Raw genomic sequence first — 14,192 nt, 5'->3', positions numbered from 1 at the left:
ATCCACCTGACAGGGATGGCATATCAATAAGCTGATTAAACAGCATGATCATTACACAGGCGACTAAAGTAATACTGTGACACTAGAGGGACAGAGATGGCGGACTGAAGATGGCGGTGCAAAATGCCTCATGAGAAATTGCAATATTCAATATCTAAAACTGACTAAATAGTAGTACTATACTGATCTATGTACTCGTGGGCAATAGCATTCAAGTTGGATAATAACTCCCCAAAAAGGCTAGAGAAGTTTATTGATACATATTACGAACACAGTCGAGGCCAAAGCATGTTGGAGAGGAAACGGAAAAAACAGAGAATCAAACTCCAAGAGAAAACTTTGAGATTCCTCGACAGACACCTATAATTTATGCTTTTCACCACCCGGTACGGTAAGAGTTGAAACCAACCTGCTAAAATCAATAAATGATAAGTTGGGCGTACTTGTTACTTGTCAGTAAAGCGATGAAGGCGAGCCTCGAAATGAGTGATGAAAAAGCTGTGACAATGTAGAAAGAAACCAACAAGCTTAAAGGTCAATGCTATTGAAATTAACGAACATCAAGAGGAGAGCATGTTTCTGAGAAAAGCCTTACTTGGAATACAGACTCGATCCATGCAATAATATCTGGTAATGGGTGAAGATCCTGAAAGTGTGTTGAAATAATTCCCTTTTAAAGCCCTACAGATCCCAGGCGATACTGTCGACAAAATGAAACTCGAACAAGTACCCCGTTTTGGACAGCGATATGAGTGCCCAATCGTTGCCCAATATGCATTCTTTAAACATAAAATAATGGTTAAAAGCCTGGGCAAAAGACTCGCTGGCATGAAAATAAGAATGAATGATCAGTTCTGGAGGAACTTTCAGAATGAAGCAAAGTTCTGTACCCATTCTTCAAGGTGAATAGACTTAAAGGGAAACGTGTAGCTCTCGTAGTCGATAAACTGTACACTGATAATCAACTTTTCCGAGACACCAATCACTTCTCCATGGATATTCTAAATAATGCAAAGTTTCCATAGAGGATTCAAATAATGGAACACCCAATATTATCCATGGTCGGGATTGTAAAAAAACAACAACTGAAAAACAGTCAAATACAACAATTGATACAAAAATAAACTACAAATTCACTATACCATTCAAGATAGGGAATGTTGTAAAAATAATTAGTATTCAACATTTTATTCTTAGTATTTATAAATAGATAAAAAAAAACTGCATTAGAAGAAAGGATAATTATTAAATAATACATCTTCATACACAAGGAACTGAAACACAAAAGTACTAAAAGCCAGAAATTAGGTAGGAATCAACATGGTAGGGATAAACACACAGCAAACAGAGGGCATAGAAGGCACAGTATATGGGTATGTGCGAGTGTATATGTGATGGAAGGTGGGGTGTGTGTTTTTGTGTTTGGAAAAGTGTGGAGTTAAGTGAGCGAAAAAGGAAAATGGTTGCAAATGCCAGAGCCCATGTGTGTGTGTCTGCGAGCAGGAGTTGTGACAGAGAGAAATATTCAATTTTGTGCAGATATGGGATAAACATTTTAAAGGAAATTCTAAATATAGTTTATGTATTTATTGTCCTATCATGATGGAACAGTCCCTCACCCTATACACCCACCTGAGTGACCCACACACTCAGGAGAATTCCTTATCTGTTTTATAGACCTACTGCAAGTAGCCTATACGCAGCCAAGACAGAAAGACCAGAAACCCACTAAAGCAGCACTGCCCCCTCAAGAGTCTGAGCCTGCCTGACAGGGTTGATCCAACGAAGCCAAAGCCCCTAGATGGGTGAGCATAACGTATAAGGAATTTCTCAAAGCTGCTAATGAGAACCTTGATGAACTTCCGGTGGGGTGCCCCCACCCAGGTAATGGAAGTGCTGGCAACACTAGCTGATGTAACCCATGGAGAGGGGGGTCACACTACGACAATCAGAGATGGGGAAACTTATTGTGACCCTGGTGGCACAAAATAATCAAAAGGTCTGACTGCACAGAGATGTTTGGGAAAATGGTCACAACTGGGGACCAGCGTGTGTGTGTTTCAGGGTAGAGGGGGGGGGGGGGGGTGTATTTGATCTGCATCAGCTAGGATTTGAAATTGGTTAATCAAATCTCCCCATTCTTTCTCAATTTTGCATGCCTGCTCAAACAGCTACAACTGCATATGCATTCACACCTCAAGTCTTCTCTTGAGTTGGGCTCGGAGATGGAACAACTGAGCTTGTGGTTGTTTGTGGGGAAAGGGTGGGGAGTGTGTGTGTGTGTGTGTGTGTGTGTGTGTGTGTGTGTGTGTGTGTGTGTGTGTGTGTGTGTATGTGTGTACAGTATATATCCCACATCTGTTGCTATGGGGTGATGATGTTAGGGACAATACAGGATGGATCACAATCATTGTTTGCTTGCCGAAAATGTAATATTTGTAATGCCAATCCTGGTTATAGGTAACAATCCTGGTTATAGGTAACAATCATGGTTATAGGTAGCAATCCTGGTTATAGGTAACAATCCTGGTTAGAGGTAACAATCCTGGTTATAGGTAACAATCCTGGTTACAGGTAACAATCCTGGTTACGGGTAACAATCCTGGTTATAGGTAACAATCCTGGTTATGGGTAACAATCCTGGTTATGGGTAACAATCCTGGTTATAGGTAACAATCCTGGTTATGGATAACAATCCTGGTTAGAGGTAACAATCCTGGTTAGAGGTAACAATCCTGGTTATAGGTAACAATCCTGGTTGCAGGTAACAATCCTGGTTACGGGTAACAATCCTGGTTATAGGTAACAATCCTGGTTATGGGTAACAATCCTGGTTATGGGTACCAACCCTGGTTATGGGTATCAATCCTGGTTATATGTAACAATCCAGGTTAGAGGTAACAATCCTGGTTATGGGTAATAATCCTTTGTAGGAAGTGCCTACATTATTACGCATATAATTTGTTAATTGTGGAAATAAATTAAGATATCCAATTTTCTTTATATATATATTTATTTAATTACTTTATTTTAATTATTTTAATTACTGTAAACGCAATTGAGGTGAGGGCATTGGAAATGCTTTTGGCAGTTAATCTGCTTCGGTTCTGTGTGATTCTTTAAAAGGATTTCCCAGCGAAAAAGAAGAGGGAAACATGCCACTGATACCTGCAAGACAAACTGCCCGAGTGGCTCCACCTGTCCACCGACAGGCCCATAGAACTCGAGAGAGCTCACCGAGCACTGAGGCCCCCACCAGCAGCCAGACAACCACCGCGCCCAATCACCATATGTTTCCTGAGATTCACCAACAAGGAACGAGTCCTACAGGTGGCGAAAATCATCACCATTACAGTGGAAAACGTCAAACTCACTTTACACCAGGACCTGTCAGCTGGAATACGCCAAAAGCACCGAGAGTTTGACGAGGTGAAGAAATACTCCATTGACTGAGGCGTCTTTAGGCGATTCAAATACCCAAACGAGCTCAGGATTCTTCACCAAGGAGCCCTGCGACACTTCAAAACTCCCGAAGAGGCAAAACGTTTTTTGAAAGACAATCCTGGTCAATGAGAAACGGACCAATGACTAAATGCGATTAATGCTATTACTAAAGGGGGTAAGACAACATATAGCCGATATCTAAATGTCATTATAGCCATCTAATCTATATTTGTTTTCCTTTAGCTGAGAGGGATAGGCTCAACAGCCTAACCTAGGCCTACTAACGTTTCAGCCTACTTTTATTTCCCTTTTTTTGTGTTGCTATTATGACTTGTGGTTCCCTATGTCCCTTGGGGGATGTATATGTAGGCTGGGCTATTGATTTTATTTTCTCCCTCTTTTAATGTGGTCTGGACGGGGACTACGTTGTCACTTACTCAATGCGGGGCGGAGAGGATGAGGCATTTCTTTGGTGGGGAGGGGGAGACGTTGTGCGTTGCTAGCTGTTCCCGTTTTTTCCCCCGTTTTTTTTTTGGGGGGGGGGGGGGGACATAGAATTGAGACTGAGCGGGGGGATAATAGATCCAACGGGATATGTTGAGTTGTTTGGGAACTCGGCTGGGGTGTTCAGAGATTATTATTTTATGTACATCATTTATTTTCCTTTTATGTGAACGCAGCTGTAACTATTATCCACCTTTACCCAGAGATGACTTGCACTAAAGTTCGATTACTGTTCGATGACGATGACTAGCACCTTAAATCTATTGATATGGAACTGCCATGGTCTAGGTCATGCAATAAAACGGAAAAAGATACTATGTGCTCTAAAAAAGGAAAAAGCAGACGTTGCAAGAGACAAACCTCTGTGATGCCTGAACATGCCAAACTCCACAGAGCTTGGGTGGGACAGGTGTATTTCTCATCTTTCAAATCAAACAGTAGAGGTACAGCCATACTTATCCATAAGAATGTTCCATTCATAATTGACAAAAACATATCTGATCCGGGGGGGAGATTTATTTTGATAACTGGGTCACTGTATGGACAACCAATTACTATCTTAAACATATTCGCCCCTAACACAGATACTCCTGCTTTCATCTAAAAAATGATAATCCTGTTCAATGAGCATTGTGCTTCCTTTGGAGTGGTGGCCGGAGATTTTAATTGTACCCTTAACCCAACCCTAGACTAATCATCTCAAGTCCCCACCACAAATCCTAGATCTGCAAAGATGTTGACTCACTTACTAAAGAGATGGGACTGATAGATATCTGGAGAGAGACTAATGGCTCATCTATGGACTATACATACTACTCTAATGTCCACAACACCTACTCCCGTATAGATTACATTTTTATCCCAAATAGTTTAATAAATTCAGCCACGTGTACAATCGGACCCATAGCACTTTCAGATCACGCCTTTGTCTACCTCCGCTTTGAGGTCAAAGAGCTGGAAATTCAACACCTCCATCTTATCAAATGAAATGTTCCATACATTGGTAACTACATGTATAGACAACTACACACAAGACAACAAAGATTCTCCTGTTTCTCCGGCCACAATGTGGGACGCTGCCAAAGCCACACTAAGAGGTCATCTAATTGCATATGCTTCCTCTAAGAAAAAAGCAATGGAAGCACACAGGCTAGATCTTGAGAGGGAGCTAGAATGCTGTGAAAGAGTACATAAACAATCCCCAGACAGCACCTCCTGGAGTCAACTTAAAGCAGCCAAAGCCAAACTGAATTTGGACTATACTCGGGAGATAAAAAAAAATGTTTTCTTTACTAAACAGAAATACCATGAGTATAGCAATAGGCCGAGTAGATTGCTTGCTTACCAATTTAAAAAAGAGCAGTCAGAGCGTACAATCATGGCTATCCGAACAGCAGAGGATGAGGTCACATAACGACCCAAAAAAGATCCATTTAACTTTTCATGATTTTTACTGCAAACTATATACCTCTGAGAGAAAACACACGGAGGCAGAACTCCACTCCTTCCTAGAGGGACTCTCACTGCCTAAACTATCAGAGACCGACCAAGAAGATCTCTCTTCTGAGGAGATCCTGGAGGCAATTACCTCCATGCCAACTAGTAAGTCCCCAGGCCCAGATGGATTCCCCAGAGAGTTCTACAAAGCTTTTTGGCCCCAGTTTAGCCCTATTTTCATGCCAATGCGGGATGATTTTTGCAAAAATGGAGTTCTCCCAGACTCAATGCACACAGCTCGCAATGTTACTCAAAAAAGACAAGGACCTTCTATCCTGCTCGTCCTTCCGGCCCATAAGCTTGTTGGATTTCGACTACAAAATAATTGCCAAATTGCTCACCAAAAGACTAAACACTCTTCTTCTCAAAATAATAAAAGCAGACCGAACTGGATTTATTAGAGACAGATACTCTTCTGATAACATTCGCCGTCTTTTTAATATTATTGATAAAGTAAACGCACAGAAGACCCCCGTCCTGCTGGCTTCACTGGATGCTGAGAAGGCGTTTGACAGAATGGAGTGGAGCTTTCTGTTCTCAGTCTTAGAAAAGTTCAATATGGGCCCAAAATGTATTAAATGGATCAAATCACTATAATCTCATCCAAATGCCATGGTGACTACTAACGGACTGAATTCTGACAGATTCCCTTTGGGACGGGGCACAAGACAAGGGTGCTCACTGTCCCCCCTGCTCTACTTGTTGGGGGCGGAGCCGCTGGCAGAGTTGATAAGGAGCAATCCAAGTATTACGGGTGTTTCTGCAGGCAGCCTGCAGCACAAGATTTCGCTTTACACGGATGATGTCTTGCTCTACATATCCAACCCTGAGAAATCACTCCCATTTTAGACACAATTGCTCAGTATGGCAAGTTTTCAGGTTATAAGATATATTTTAACAAATCCACTGTCTGCCCTCTCAATCTTACACTCACCAGCTCTATGAAGACACTATGTCCATTCCAATGGAAGAGACAGGAGTTTCAATACCTTGGGATCTTCATAACACTAGATCTGAATAGCCTTTTCAAGGAAAACTATCTTCCACTCCTGGATCGAATCAAGAACGATCTCCAAACCTGGATCTCCCTCCCAATTAGCTCAGTAGGAAGAATTAATGTAATCCATATGAACATCCTCCCTAGACTGAACTATTTATTTCAGATGCTCCCATGCTATCTCCCAGTTTCCTTTTTCAAAACAACTAACCAAAGCATCACAAAATTTATATGGGGCAATAAAAAACCCAGGATCAAGTTCTCCACTCTATCGAAACCTGAATCTAAGGGTGGTCTTGCCCTTCCCCCCTTCAATTGTACTACTGGTCTGCCCAAATCCGCAACATGCTAACATGGATCACAAACAGACAAGAGTCAATGTGGATTCAGATAGAAGCCCAATCCTGTGGTTCATTGCCACTAAGCTCAATTATATTAATTAATAACTTTAGTGAAGTGGGCAACATAGCCAAAACCTTTGTGATTTACAGCACCTTACTAGCGTGGAGGGACTGTAAGAAATACCTGGGCATTTCCTCCCAAATATGTTCCCACTCGCCCATAGTAGGCAACCCAGACTTGCCAAAAGTCCTGAAGGATGCCAACTTTAATCTTTGGCATACTCTAGGAATCAGGACCTTTTCAGACCTATTTCATCAGAAAAACACTACACTGAAATCCTTTCAAGAGCTCTGCAGTGAATTCAATGTGCCAAGATCCCATTTAAATTCAAATTAGACATGTCATTTCCTCATTTACTTCCAAGAGGAGGTGTAGAACTCAGTTGAATGAAGTTGAAACCCTTCTTGTCACAGCACAATCCATTAATGGCAAAATATCTTATATCTACAGACTCCTTTCTGAGAAAGGAGGCTCCTCCTTTACTCCTTTGAAAATAATCTGGGAAAAGGACCTTGGTCTGACTATCAGTGATGAGTTATGGACGGAGGTTTGCAACAGGGTATACTGCTCCTCTACTAATGTAAAAATTCAATTTTATACACTCCTTTGAGACTCCATAGAATGAAAACGGACATCTCTCCTAACTGTAAAATATGTACAGTGGGGCAAAAAAGTATTTAGTCAGCCACCAATTGTGCAAGTTCTCCCACTTAAAAAGATGAGAGAGGCCTGTAATTTTCCTCATAGGTACACTTCAACTATGACAGACAAAATGAGAAAAAAAATCCAGATAATCACATTGTAGGATTTTTAATGAATGTATTTGCAAATGGTTAAGAGAAGCTCTTCAATGTCTGCATTAACAAGGACAACACACAGGTCTTTCCATCATTGTATGATTTTTTGTGTGCAAATAAACTCAAGCTTACGGACAATGTCAAATGTGAAATAGCGAGCACCTGAGTGAGTTGGGTGCTCAATTACGCAAGTACTTTCCCGAAACGGACGACACAAACAACTGGATTCATTATCCCTTTAATGCACTGCCTCCAGTCCACTTACCGATATCATGCCCTGCCTCCAGTCCACTTACCGATATCTAAACAAGAGAGCCTCATCTAAATTGCAACAAGCGGGTCTGTGAAAATTGAATTTAATCAGAAGCCACTGCAAGATTTCTGGATTGGGCTGTGCTCAGAGTATCCTGCCTTGGCAAATTGCGCTATTAAGACACTGATGCCCTTTGCAACCACATACCTATGTGAGAGTGGATTCTCGGCCCTCACTAGCATGAAAACTAAATACAGGCACAGATTGTGTGTGGGAAATGATTTAAGACTGAGACTTTCTCTAATACAACCCAACATTGCAGAGTTATGTGCAGTTATTCACAGTTTTCGATGAACAAATAAGGTTTTATATGTAAGATGGTTAAATAAAGAGCCAAATGATTGATTATTATTATTATATTATTATTTGTGCCCTGGTCCTATAAGAGCTCTTTGTCACCTCCCGTGAGCCGGGTATAATTTGTGTGTGGCAGGCTTACAATGATGTCAACAAACAACATTTGAGAGTGCGCTGACCCTGGTTCTAGAAGAGGTACGCAGCTGAAGGTTGAATGTTTGAAGGGGTATGGGACTATAAAAAGTTTGGGAACCACTGGCTTAGATGATAAGAAAAGACGATCCGTATTTCCCTGGCTAAAAGAGAAGGAATATTGTACCTATTGTTGACAGGACACTCATTCCACTATTTTAGATGAAGTTGTGTGGAACAAGGCCTGGGGGGGTCTAAATATACTTCTCCCATGGGAAAAGGGAATAGAAGCCCAAAAAGGGTGATGATATTAATTAGCAATAATTTTGATCCGAATGTGCAAGTTGTTCAAACAGATCTGCAAGGTAGATGATTCTTTAAAATATGTTATTGGACCATAAACAGATTTCTCTCATTAATCTATATGGTCCAAATAATGATGATCCACTATTCTTTGAAAATATATATAATACTGTAATACAAGTAATACAAGACTATATTATTATGGTGGGAGATTATAATACGGTTTTAAATACCTCAATGGAGCTTGAAGGAAATCACACTACAAACCATCACCCTTATGCACTTAAGGAAACCCAGAATATCATGGATATATTGGAACTACTGGAAATATGGAGGCTTAAATATCCTGACCGAGTGAGATAAACATGTCATTCTGAATGAATATCATGGATATATTGGAACTACTGGTATATGGAGCCTTAACTATCCTGACCGAGTGATAATAACATGTCATTCTGAATGAATATCATGGATATATTGGAACTACTGGATATATGGAGGCTTAAATATCCTGACCGAGTGAGATAAACATGTCATTCTGAATGAATATCATGGATATATTGGAACTACTGGTATATCAAGGCTTAAATATCCTGACCGAGTGAGATAAACATGTCATTCTGAGAGAGGCCTGTCACTTATTTAAGAAAGATTGAGTGTAATATATTATAAAAAATAAAGCAAACTGGATGAAATATGGGGAAAAATGGATATGCTACCAAAAATAATTTACTGAAACTTGTTACAAATGATGGAGTCTCCCATGATTCACCAAAATAGATTTTGGAAGAGGAAGCAAAGTACTTTAAGCATATGTTTTCATTTCAGTCTCCTCCATCTCCATTAATCGAAGTTAATTGTATGGAATTTATTTATATTAATAATGTAAAATGAACAGCTGTACAGAAAGACTCATGTGAAAGCCAACATACAGAGGAGGAACTTCTAGATACAATTAAAGCCTTTAAGTCTGGGAAAGGGCTGTATGACATACCAGTTTTGATATACCAAACATTTGTTATGTACTCAGACTACCCTTAATTAGCATGTTTTAACCACTCCTATAAAAATGGTAGATAATCAGATACTCAATAATAAGGTCTGATTTCATTATTACTGAAACAGGACCCAAGTGATAATTATAAAGATCCAGTCCATTATAACAGTTGGAGGCCCCTTACAATTCAGTGTTGTGATGCAAGAAAATGAGCAAAATGCATAGTGCATAGAATTAAAAAGGGATTGTCAGATATTATTCATACTAATCAGAGAGTTTTTTTTACATGGACGATACATTGGAGATAATGGCTACTTATCATTAAGTATTAAACTGTCAGAAGGAACAAACCAAGGTTATCCACTATCGGCATATCTATTTACTATGGACATCAAAATGTTAGCTATTAAAATCAGATCCAACAATAATATCAAAGGGCTAGAAATCTAGGGCTTAAAAAAAGGTGTCATTGTACGATGATGATTCATGTCTTCTTTTAAATCCACAATTTAGATCCCTCCATAATTTAGATCTAGAGACCTTTTCTAATCTGGATTATAACCAAATTATGAAAAATCTACTATTATTACGTATTGGATCACAATTTTTGGGGGGCGGGGTAGTTTACCAATAAAATGGTCTGATGGTAAAGTATTCATATCCTGAAAGAAAGAAATTCTCACATTTTATTACAAAGTTATCAAAAATAGATAATATATTGCTACCATGGAATATATTGCTACCATGATTTGTGGACAAATCACCCCGATAAACTCTTTAGTCATACCCCAGTTTACCTATTTGCTTATGGCCTTGCCTACAACGAGCGAAATTAAAACGGGCCTATTTACAGTTGAAGTCGGAAGTTTACATACACTTTAGCCAACTACATTTAAACTCCGTTTTTAACAATTCCTGACATTTAATCCATGTAACAATTCCCTGTTTTAGGTCAGTTAGGATCACCACTTTATTTTAAGAATGTGAAATGTCAGAATAATAGTAGAGAGAATGATTTATTTAAGCTTTTATTTCTTTCATCACATTCCCGTGGGTCAGAAGTTTACATACACTTAATTAGTATTTGGTAGCATTGCCTTTAAACTGTTTAACTTGGGTCAAACATTTCCACAAGCTTCCCACAATAAATTGGGTGAATTTTGGCCCATTCCTCCTGACTGAGCTAGTATAGCTGAGTCAGGTTTGCAGGCCTCCTTTACTCGCACAGAATTTTTCAGTTCTGCCCACAAATTTTCTATAGGATTGAGGTCAGGGCTTTGTGATGGCCACTCCAATACCTTGACTTTATTGTCCTTAAGCCATTTTGCCACAGCTTTGGAATTATGCTTGGGGTCATTGTCCATTTGGAAGATCCATTTGCAACCAAGCTTTAACTTCCTGACTGATGTCTTGAGATATTGCTTCAATATATCCACATGATTCCCCTACCTCATGATGCCATCCATTTTGCGAAGTGTGCCAGTCCCTCCTGCAGCGAGGCACCCCCACAACATGATGCTGCCACCCCCGTGCTTCACGGTTGGGATGGTGTTCTTCGGCTTGCAAGCCTCCCCCATTTCATCCAACCATAAGGATGGTCATTATGGCCAAAACAGTTCTATTTTTGTTTCATCAGACCAGAGGACGTTTTTCCAAAAAATACTATCTTTGTTCCCATGTGCAGTTGCAAACCGTAGTCTGGTTTTTATGGCGGTTTAGGAGCAGTGTCTTCTTCCTTGCTGAGCGGCCTTTCAGGTTATGTCGATATAGGATTTGCTTTACTGTGGATATAGATGCTTTTGTACCTGCTTCCTCCAGCATCTTCACGAGATCCTTTGCTGTTGTTCTGGGATTGATTTGCACTTTCACATCAAAGTACGTTCATCTCTAGGAGACAGGAGGCTCCTTCCTGAGCGTATGACAGCTGTGTGGTCCCATGGTGCTTATACTTGCGTACTATTGTTTGTACAGATGAACGTGGTTTCTTTCAGGCGTTTGGAAATTGCTCCCAAGGACGAACCAGACCTGCGGAGGCCCACAATTTTCTTCCTGAGATCTTGGCTGAAATCTTTAGATTTTCCCATGATGTCAAGCAAAGAGGCACCGAGTTTGAAGGTAGGCCTTGAAATACATCCACAGGTACACCTCCAATTGACTCGAATTGTGTTAATCAGCCTATCAGAAGCTTCTAAAGCCATGACATCATTTTCTGGAATTTTCCAAGATGTTTAAAGGCACAGTCAATTTAGTGTATGTAAACTTTTGACCCACTGGAATTGTGATACAGTGAAATAATCTGTCTGTAAACAATTGTTGGAAAAATTACTTGTGTCATGCACAAAGTAGATGTGCTAACCGACTTGCCAAAACTATAGTATGTTTTAACAAGAAATTTGTGGAGTGGATGAAAAACAAGTTTTAATGACTCCAACCTAAGTGTATGTAAACTTCCGACAACTGTGTATAATGAATATTATTTCAGAGGGCAGAAATTATACATATTAAACCCTTAGACCTCGCACTAAAGGCTTCAGTCATACAAAACATATACTGTACTGAATGTCACACCCCATGTTAAAGAATGGCCTTTTTCTCTTTATTCACATTACAACCTCTAACTTTCAATTATTTGAAAATGAAATCCTCTCCAAAATGTTGCTATTTTTAAACAAGCCATAAACAATTGGTTGCAATTTCAGTTTAATCCACCAGAAAAGACAGACCAAATATTACGGTTAAACTCAAATATACTAATTGATTTAAAAAAAACATTATAATGTTTTAGTTTTTTAAAACTATCATCTTTGTAAATTATTTTATAAATAGGACTGGTGGATTTATGTCACACATGCAGCTAACAAAAAGATATGGAAATGTCTGCTCTATACTAATTGCAGCATAAAATGGGAAGAGGCAAGAGTAAGCGGGAGAAACTAAGGAACATGTCTGTCGGCCCTGCATTAAAGACCAACATTGGTTAAAGAAAATTGTGATAAACAAGAAAGTATACCAGTTTAATTTCAAGACCAAAAAATGGATAGCTGTGCCATATAGAATGCTAAATAGTTGGGAAGAGATTTTTGATTTACTGATTCCATGGCACATGGTTAATGAACCGATAAACAAAACAACGCTGGTTTAAAAACTTTGACTTTTTCAATTTAAATGATTATTCAACATTTTTGCAACCAATATAATGTTTTTTATATATATATATATATATATATATATATATATATATGAGGGATACAACCATCCCAGCTCTGCAGATTTTGCTGCGAATGGCTGAAGAATTGCACCATTTACTTGGAGCTAACTCTGCAAATAACTCTGCTGGGTGATTAAAAAATTCATAGTCAATTGATCAATAATATAATAACACTCTTAGCAAAAAATGTTATCTTTAATTTAAAATCTGTAGAAACTATAAGAACAGAAATGTTCAGAGTTTTTCAGAAACAGCACAGCACAGTTTTAAAAAATGGCAAATAGAAATCAAAACTGGATGCTGTTCAGAAATAGATGGGAGGGGTTGAATGGAGATGAAGGGTGGGACTAAAAATAACAAGATAACTAATGTAAAATATACTGTGTCCGTAAAATGTATATACAGAAGGTTTGGAACTTTTGTGTAACAGTACAGTTGAAAAATATATGGCAAACAGAAATCAAAACTGGATGGTCTCAGGAGATGGGAGGGCTTGAGGGTAGCTTAAGGATGGGACTAAAAACAAACAAAAGATAACTATAGTAAAATATACTCTGTCTGTAAAATGTATATAATATGTATAACTGCAATTGGCACGCTGACTGCAAGAATGTCCACCAAAGCTGTTGCCAGAGAATGTAATGTTAATTTCTCAATCATAAGTTGCCCCCAACGTCGTATTAGATAGCTTGGTAGTACATCCAACCGGCTTCACAACCGCAGACCATGTGTAACCACGCCAGCCAAGGACCTCCACATCCAGCTTTTTCACCTGCGGGATCGTCTGAGACCAGCCACCCGGACAGCTGATGAAACTGTGGGTTTGCACCACTAAATAATTTCTGCACAAACGGCAGAAACTGTTTCAGGGAAGCTCATCTGCCTGCTCATCGTCCTCACTAGGTTCTTGACCTGACTGCAGTTTTGGGTTGTAACTGATTTCAATGGGCAAATGCTCACCTTCGATGGCCACCGGCACGCTGGAGAAGTGTGCTCTTCACGGATTAATCCAGATTTCAATTGTACCGTTTCAACTGTACCAAACAGATGTCAGACATATGGTGTGTATGGCGTTGTGTGGGCGAGCGGTTTGCTGATGTCAACGTTGTGAACAGTGCCCCATGGTGGCGGTGGGGTTATGGTATGGGCAAACATAAACTACGGACAATGAACACAATTGCATTTTATCAATGGCAATTTGAATGCACAGAGACGCCGTGACGAGATCAACAGTGGGCCGTGGTCTCACCAGATACTGCTTTTCTGATCCACGCCCCTACTTTTTATTTTAAGGTATCTGT

The 14,192-nt window shown here is 39.6% G+C and overlaps 1 protein-coding gene across 1 annotated transcript in view; it reads left to right on the top strand.

Moving 5' to 3' along the window:
• Nucleotides 1-14,192, top strand: part of LOC109906944 (zinc finger protein ZFPM2-like) — a 116,822-nt gene that overhangs the window by 38,881 nt on the left and 63,749 nt on the right. The gene's annotated exons all lie outside the window — the stretch shown is intronic.

This window comes from Oncorhynchus kisutch, linkage group LG17 (genome assembly GCF_002021735.2).
Source record: "Oncorhynchus kisutch isolate 150728-3 linkage group LG17, Okis_V2, whole genome shotgun sequence".
NCBI lineage: Eukaryota > Metazoa > Chordata > Actinopteri > Salmoniformes > Salmonidae > Oncorhynchus > Oncorhynchus kisutch.
The sequence above is the reverse complement of the archived record's forward strand: the minus strand, read 5'-3'. Positions and strand labels throughout refer to the sequence as shown.